Source organism: Pyxicephalus adspersus, chromosome 11, assembly GCF_032062135.1.
Source record: "Pyxicephalus adspersus chromosome 11, UCB_Pads_2.0, whole genome shotgun sequence".
Taxonomy (NCBI): domain Eukaryota; kingdom Metazoa; phylum Chordata; class Amphibia; order Anura; family Pyxicephalidae; genus Pyxicephalus; species Pyxicephalus adspersus.
The window spans coordinates 29094637-29102553 of NC_092868.1; the positions used below are offsets into that span (position 1 = coordinate 29094637).

Here is a 7917-nt window from a genome sequence, read left to right on the forward strand (position 1 = left end):
GTTAAAAACCAGAAACTACCACCAGTGCACCAGTGTGTGGATCTGATCATTTTTCTTCAGATTCTTTTTTTATCCCAAATAGTAGGGTTACAGACTCCCAGGCCTTGGTGTTCTATTTGCATCCAGAAAAATAATTTTTTTTTGCTTTATATATTTCTTTACCATCTTCATCCCCAGCCTCCCCAAATAAATATAAAATTTAGATTGTTCTGTTGCTGCTAAATTGTACATAATATGAAATTTTACCTACTATAGGAAAACACTTCCTCCACAATATTTATAAATGTGAGTTCAAACAAGGGTAAAATATTCACAAAACATTTTCTTATGCATTTGTGTAAGAAAATAAATGCAAACCTGTAAATGCCATACTGGGAAATTTGCACATCACAGCACAAATCCATGCCACAAACTTTACTGTAGTAGTAGATAAAAACTTCAGTGGGAAGGAAAATTTTTTATGAGGTATATGTAACATGAAAGAGTTACAGCTCAAAGGAAATCCAAAGGGATGCTAGAAAGTCTGAGCTTCAGAAAACACTTGGAGTGTGAAGCTATTATGTTGTAGAGTATATCAAACTCACAGAGCAGCAGAGGTCTTCTGAAAAGACTTTACAATTTAAACCTAGCTGTAAGTTTTACTTCTTTTTAATGTTATAGAATGGACTGTGACATTTCTAAAAAAAGCTGATAGTGTAATGGTGTGCTGCCACGTTAGATACACAAAGTTTAGCTGATTTTAAAAAGATGCATTTTTATATATAATATACAGTTATGTTACATTCCCTTACTGTATCATTGAATTTTTATGTTGTCCCTATTTTTAGATTTACAGTCTGCATTAAATGGCTTTAGATTCTTGATTTAGAGATAGCTTTGGTGACTTTTTTTATCTAACAAAATCAAGGATTTGTAGAATAGGATACATTTAGAACAATCTAGTGATTTTGCATGTATTTTATGGCGCAGAAATATTTTTTGTGGGTTGAATAAGTACCTGTATTAAGTAACAGTATCTCTATATTAGATTTGAAACTGGCATGGCAAGAAACTCACCCTGTGCAGAGGAATCAGACTAAATATTTCAACACAAAATAGGACCCATTTTGCAAAACTAATTGGTGTTTAGCTTTATTTTTTTAAAAGGAGCCAATTATATAGTAGTTCACTATACTGAAAAAATGCAGAATTCCTTTACTTTTACCCGGTATGTGTAGACAGTCTTCAATGTGATGTAAATTACTTCTCCATTCTTTTAGCAAAATCTGATTAATCTTCGCAATTACAGTGTGCAGCTCTTTGGTGAGAATCAGTAATGACAACTGGATCTAAAATAGCTGCACATCAATAATAAAAGAGGGTGAATGGCTGTTCTTGGCTTCCAGTATAAAAGAGCCTAAGGCCTGTATGTAACAGGACAGTACAATCGCTTCCATGAGTTAACATCCATCTAATTATTGGTGTCCTTGTATATGTCCGAATCAATGTGAATCGTCATTTGACTGAATGCAATGTTCATATTGTTTACTGGGCTAGGGAAAAGCATTATTTGGTCATTCGGTCCTGTGTTTGTGGGATTTGTTTCGGACTTTCCTCCAGGTCTGTCAGGAATTGTACTTTAAGCCAAGTGGGAACCGTGACAAGCAGCACTGATAAGCCTATTTAGCTGGGAAAAGATTTTAAACATGCAGGGCAGGCTTGTGTTTTGCATGTTACTCATATTCTGGAGATCCACCATCTGCTTCCAGCTTCATGATATACTCAGAGACTTGCAGACTGAGAATGCTTTCTTACACAGCAAGGTAGAGAATATGACGGAGATGCTGATGGAGTTGAAATTCTACATCTGGAACAATTCAAGAGGTAATCCAACAAATAGGTGCATTAAAAGAAGTTTAGTAGGTGTTTTAGGATGCATTGGTGTAAGTGCCACTGTGTTGGTCTAATTTTCTAGCAGCAGCAGGCAGACCCAGCACCATTCTGACTTGGCTGTGCTGATTGTGTATGACAAGCAGCACAAAACCTTCTCTCTGGAAACAATGAGGTTGATTCTAAAGATAGTGTTGGCTTAGCAAAGTAGATTTTCACTTATCATAGTAAATAGGCAAGGCTGGTTTTAGGGGACATTGCCCAGGGCCCCCACTATCTACCTTAATAGTTGGGGGTAAAGAGAACTGAAATGCTGACCATTTGATGATCTTATTTTATATTTGCCTAAGGCCCCAATTTAAAAAAAAAATACTAAACTTACATTTGTAATTAGAATTAATAGGCAAATGTGTACAATAAATGCTTGTTTTTATTTCTTTACAAATCATGTTAAAGTGTATATAAGTTTACCTTATGAAGCAATCTAGGTGAACAAATTTGTTCTTTCCAACCAAGAAATATATGAAATAGGACATTTAGGGAACCTGGTGCTTTTAGTCAGCTGAAGTTCACTATTCTGCTTTGCAGTAATCATCCTGAAAGTTAGGGCCATTCCACACCCATGGTAAACCATGATGAACAGTGAACAACAACATTCTGGCATAGGCTCAATTGCAATCAAGTGAATGGGAACAGTTGGGAACATGTTTTTACATGGCAGCATGATTCCAGAAAGCAGCGGCATAGTATTTCAGGAGGAATTTGTGGCAGCAACAAGAATATATATATATATATATATATATATATATATATATATATATATATATAAAATCGTAAGATGCTGTACTTCAAACAAACCTGCTGCTTTTACCACAGTTTCAGGGTAGCCACTACACATGGTAGTCACCCAAGAGGTAACTCACCAGAACATTAAATCTCAGATTAAATAGAGTAATGTACCAATGATTCTAAGCAGTAACTGTTTTGATCGTAGCATTCACTGAATACTGCTGAAGGCTACAAAGCGTAGCTGTATCCACTTAAGAGATTCGATCAGCTTTAGGATGAATGTCCAATTTAAAAAGGAAAGTGGAACTCCCATCGTGCAAGTCATGTCTAAAAGCCTTTACTGAAAGCATAAAATGCCAGCAAACACTACATAGGTATACTAATACATACTAATACTAGATAAGGTCCTCTGATATTTATCTTTTTTTAACTGAAAAATGTACTCAGTCTGCCAGGCCCTTGCACTATATACATCAGATTGTAATGTTTGGTAAACTTTACAAGTGAAGTGAGACAAGTGAAGAGTAAAGCTATGTACACACTTTCAATTATTATCGTTGGTAAACGAACGACGAACGATCCTGCACGATATCTGCGAACGATCGTATAGCACCGATCCTGTACATACAGATAACGACACGATCGTTCGCAGATATTGTACACACGATAGATGCGATCGTTTGAACGATACAGGAAGTGACGTGCACCACAGAAAGTGAGCGAACGTTCGTTCACCGCGCATGCTCAGACCATGGACGATCAATGAACGACCGTACACACGATAGATGGTCAACGATCGTCGTCCAATCCGATCCGCCGGTCCGGTCGTTCATTTCCAACGACTATCCTCGTTCGTCGGCGCCGTTGGTTACTTTTTTTACGAACGATTTTTGCCCAATCGATCGTTCGTCGTTCATTTCCAACGATAAAAATTGGAAGTGTGTACGCAGCTTTAGCAATCAGAGATTGAGCTATGTTTATTCTGTAGAAAGATAGGAAACTCATCTAGGAAGTGTCTTTCTGTGCTTTTCACATGCATTCTAGTATAGCAAGTAACATTTGTGGAAGTATCTTAAATCCTGATTGTATTTCTTTATAGGGATGCTGTGGGGGATAGCATCTACAAAATATTGAAGCAGTTAATCATTAGTCATTATAATGACTATGTTATTGCTGGCTAGGCTACTTGTTATTGTATATGTCAAGCCATTTCTTTAAATTTGAGATATAGTGGTAAGAGATTAAATCCCTTGTTTGGTTTTATATATACATCATTTAAAGCATCCTCACAAAAGTGAAAAGTTCTTATTTAATCCCTAAATTAAGGTTTATCAATCTTAAATTCACTTAATCGTTGTGACTTTTTATGTTTTTTAACATGCAAATTTAAACATCTTGTATGTTCATTTTTGTAGGGCAATAATAATTAGCAACAAAATACACAAAAAAAACCTTTTTCCTTTATTTAATTTTTTTCCAAATAAGGGCCCTTTCAGACCTTTGGTGTGAAACCACACAAAACTGCTGGAGCTTGATTTGGGAGAGGCAAATTTCACTGCGAGCACCCACATTTTCAATGTAAATATTCAAAGAATGCGTGGCCAGTTGACATGCACACAATGATTCCCAACCTCTCCCATGCACTTGAGGTTGGGACCATGGTTTACCAATATTCCCAAAACTGAAAGGTAAAAATGTCTCAGGTCTGCAAATACTTTTCATTTATTCATAATAACTTGTCAAGACACACTTATAAACCCAATAAATCTGTACATGCATATAAGATTTGAATGCAGTCTCCTTTTTTTTCCAGCTCCAGAATATCTTCAAGAAGGAACATCATTGTGCAAACAAGATATCGCCTGGTCTGACTCTTCCACAATGCCTTGTCCTGTACCAATTATAATTGTGGCTACACAGGCACTTTTCAGCTTACTAGCTATCTAAGTACATTTGTAGTTGGCTTTAATGTAAATGCAGCTCTATAGTTTACCTAGTTAAAACATCATGTGCACAAGATAGATTTTATTCTGTATAACCAGATAACTTTACAATACTTATTATTATGAAAACAAATAAAGTTATGATTTTGTATGATAATATAGTGATTACGTTATGTGTTAAACTGATCATATAATGATTTAGTGGGGTTGATTTACTAAAGGAGCTTAGGCTGCTCACTTAGCAAAGTAAATTATTACACTGAGAATTTTCACATAGCAAAGTTAATGGAGTAAAATGCCCAATACCAAGTGAGAAAATGCAAATAATAGTGTGTGACTTGCACATGCTTGGAAGGTTTAAATGAGCAAACGTTTACCCCAGGGCCACCATGAGGAGGGGGGGCAAAGGGAGTTTCTGCACTGGGCCCTAAGCAAAAGAACATGACCTTTCCAATGCTGGTGGAGGGGGCACAGGAAGTTTACCTAGTATGGGAGCTAGACATTTCTGACGGTGGCCCTACTTTACCCCACTCATTAAGCCAAGTTTAAATGCCATTGGAAGATGATATTTCATTTTGCTGAACATTCTATATTATTTTAGTAAAGCAACTCCATTGCAATTTTTATTTGACTAAAAAATAGGACAAAATCTGCTGCAAGATAAAAATTGCAGGTACCTAAAGCCCAGGTGCCCAACCAGGGCTGCATGTAGCCTTATAGTGCTTGCCATGTAGCACATGGACTCTAGACGTCATCAAAGTGACAAATGACTTCCATAAAGGGGCTGTTGTGGTTGTGATCTCTAGCAGTCTCATATAACATGTTCATTACAGCATCCCTACAGGGTGACTTACCTGTTGAGTTTCTAACTATTCACTTCAGTATGTTTGGAGTTTACAGCAAACTTCTATAGGATCAATTTTGTGTGTGGTTCTTTTGATGCCTTTCCAAGTCGACAAAAAAAAAAACCTAGAGGAAGGCAACTGCAACAGTCTCCAAAACTCCACTACCCTAGCTGTTTGAAAAAATGTTGAAGCTATCCCATCTATTTCGCTACATTTCTATTAGAAGCTTATTAGCTTATCACAGTGATAGGTCAATAAGAATGTATGGCACTATGAAGTGTATGTGTGTGTATGAAGTGTTATAGCTTGACTAGTCAAACTAATCCTGGAGTTTATCAAGGTCAAGATAAAGACAATCTGATTTACTATGCATTTTCTATTTATAAAGATTTGTTTTATTTGCATAATGGGAAATCCAGTAGTTGGAACACAACAACCTTGTTAGAATTTTTGATTAATACCAAAATAGGAAAAAAATGAATTATTAATCAGCTCTGGAGCCAAAAAACTTGAGATGTAAATTATATAAAAGTGCCCAAATTGTTACTTGTTTCAGTGCATCACTGTGCTCATCATTTCAATTATTATGTGCACTGAGAGTTAAACATACACTACACACCAGAATGGTAAAATGTGTGTTGTCTTTCTCCCCTGCTATACACCATGGTTCCCCTCTCTGACCCCCTACATCACTACAGGGTTCACAAGAGATGTGGGAGATGGAGGACAGAAACATAATATGTGGCAAAGTACAAAAGAATATTAGAGCACAATTATATGCTAAGAGAGAAGTTTGGAAATGTGTCACCAGTTAGCTTTTCAGCCAAAAGAGGTGGAACCAATAGGTCAAAGTGAGCACAAGAGTTGGGAAACTATTGGGAAAAGCCATAATACACTTGGATCTGCAAGTACACATGCATCTGCTATTTTATCTTGAAATATGTTGCAAAGTGTGAAAAAAGTTACTTCTGTAGTTATTTCTGTTTCTAAAATAGGCATAGACTGAATGTAACACTATATGTAACACAATGTAACACAGACATAGACTGAATGTAACCATAAGCTCCATGGAACATCCAGAATTCACTCTGTTGTCGGGAAAACCTTATCTGTGTCCAGTCTAAAATTATATTCACTTTGATAAGAAATCCCAGCTGCAGCATGGGACCCATCCACAGAGACTGAGCCCTTCCTTCAGCATTGTCCAGCCTTGTACCCTCTCCACCCTTGGATACCAAGTTTGACTGTTTGACTCTAATGAATGATCAGTTGCTTTAACCTTTGATCTGCTCTTGCTCTCTTCTGCCTTGACCTTTCCATCTACTACTTTGCCCCATCCCATCATATGGGCTCCTGGTCCTCAATCAGTTCTTTTATCCCCCCCTAAAAAAAACATACCTGGGGGCAGCTGAGTGCTGGGATTGGCACGCCTTCTGGCCCTGGCCAGGGGCTTGTCTAAAGTTGAAGAATATGACACTAGATTGGGGAATGGCATTTAGTTAAGCACTGACTTTAAACCTGAGCCCTGCAGACAAATCTGTTGAAATGATGTTAACATCATTACATAACAAATACATAACATACAAATACATAACAAATGTTTAGAAAAATGTTTATTTTGCAGCTACTTTACCAAAAGTATATTGTTATAGTATACTATATTAAGCAACCAGAATGTATCAAGCCCCGTTTTATACTTCTGGATCTAAAGTGCTCAGACATAAGATTGTGCTTCTTCCAAGGGATCTGTAGGTACAAGGTGTTGGATGCAAAGATAGATGAACGCATCCACTTTATAGCCATTCTACATTTCTTCTTATTTGATTTACAGTACCTGATCTAATCACTATAAATACACCGTTTTGAGGGTAACACTTTTGAAAATCTGCCATTCCTACAAGTGAGCAAACTATAATAATCTGCTGATTTCATGCTTGGACACAAAGTCAAATGGTGGTCAGTCCTAGACAAATTCACCACCACTTTTCTAAGTGTTCTCTAGTTTTGTTAAATACAGCTGTTAAATTAAATATTAAAACTATAAACTAATTTTCCAATGATGACCCCTAATGCAGGATACTAATTACATAGTATGGGAGAGGATTGGAAACGAAAAATCAAGTTACTGATATTATTTCTTTAATTAGCAACTAGAATTGATCAAACACTGACAATCTTATACTGCTGGATCACAAAATACTCCAAATTTGCAATGTGCTTCTTCCCATTCACTATGATGGATGCAATGATATATGAAGGCACTTGCTTCACAGCCAGTCTACATTTCATTTTTTTTGTATCACACTACTTGATTTAATAGCTCTAAACATAAATACACATTTTCAGGATCCAGGCATTTTTACTCCCTCGGTCATTAATTTTTGGAAAAAAAAAGAAAAAGAAAAAAAATTCTACCTGCATTCCCCTAAGTGACCAGGAGGTGGCGGTGTCCTCCCAATAAAAGCCAGCCT

At 36.6% G+C, this 7917-nt stretch overlaps 1 long non-coding RNA gene across 1 annotated transcript; it reads left to right on the forward strand.

The window, feature by feature from the left end:
* Positions 1–1515: 1515 nt before the first annotated feature.
* Positions 1516–4758, forward strand: LOC140341057 (uncharacterized). Its single transcript, XR_011922794.1, has 2 exons — positions 1516–1863; positions 4472–4758. It is a non-coding gene; the product is annotated as an uncharacterized lncRNA (long non-coding RNA).
* Positions 4759–7917: the final 3159 nt, after the last annotated feature.